This window comes from Notothenia rossii (assembly GCF_949606895.1).
Source record: "Notothenia rossii genome assembly, chromosome: 12".
NCBI lineage: Eukaryota > Metazoa > Chordata > Actinopteri > Perciformes > Nototheniidae > Notothenia > Notothenia rossii.
In genome coordinates this window covers 8,801,356-8,802,389 of record NC_136911.1, presented here as the reverse complement: position 1 = coordinate 8,802,389, position 1,034 = coordinate 8,801,356, and positions in this window count along the sequence as shown.

Sequence of the window (1,034 nt, the reverse complement as noted above, 5' to 3'; positions counted from 1 at the left end):
CAGTAGAGCTGCGCGCTGGGTTGCCAGATATTGTACACTAACCAGTGGGATAACCCCTTTATAAAGCAATAATACCTAGGAAAAATGTCAAGTAACCATGTAATGCCAAGTAAATAATATGGGGGGTGTTTTCCTGTTGGTTTATACATGAACACGTATTTAATTTCACTCACTTATAACTATTAATGTTACTACAATATTAGCACAAAAGCTTAATAAACACTGTAACAGTGTAACAAAACAAATGGAGGAATAGAGAGTAAGACTCCTATCAGTCTCAAGTGTAAGGATTATGACTTATTCTATTAATGTTCAAGCAAATCGAGCAGTTATGGAATATCAATTAAATAGATTGACAACATTGGGTTTTGTACAGACCTGGCAACTTGACTGCAACCCATATCCTCCCCCTTCCGATGGCAACATCCGGGACACACACTAGTTGTTGTGGGGCAGTCCGCTAAAACTCGTATACCTTTATATTTTTGCTGGATGGATTTTCATTTTGTACCCACAACTGCATTTACAACTGTTTAGAATAAATAACCCAGTTTGCCCATTTCCTACAAAAGCTGTGGATCAAATGTATTTAGAGCATTAAAGACCTACAGCAGGCAATGATTTGTTCTCTCCTGACATCTAGTGGTTTTATGGTAACAAAGCAAGGAGCAAGAGATCAGCATAATCCCTACACAGTTTATCCATAGACCAACAGGCCATCCTAAACATCTGCACATACCCTGGGGCATTAAACACTGGTGAGAGTATTGCAGAGGGAAAATATCCAAATATTATAAAAACATGTGTCATAAAATATATAAATCATTCAAAAGTATTACAAATAAGTATGTTGGAAAGCAAAGTCTATAATTAGGCAGATGAAATGAAGCATTGTGTGCATGCTGAGTAGTCTCTTCACATTTTTGTGGCTAGGTTGAATTGATGTTTCAGAGTGAGAAGCCTATCTGTCAGAAGAGAGCTGCTGGGCTCCATTGTTCCCAGACAATATAACCCACATCATATTGTGGACAAAA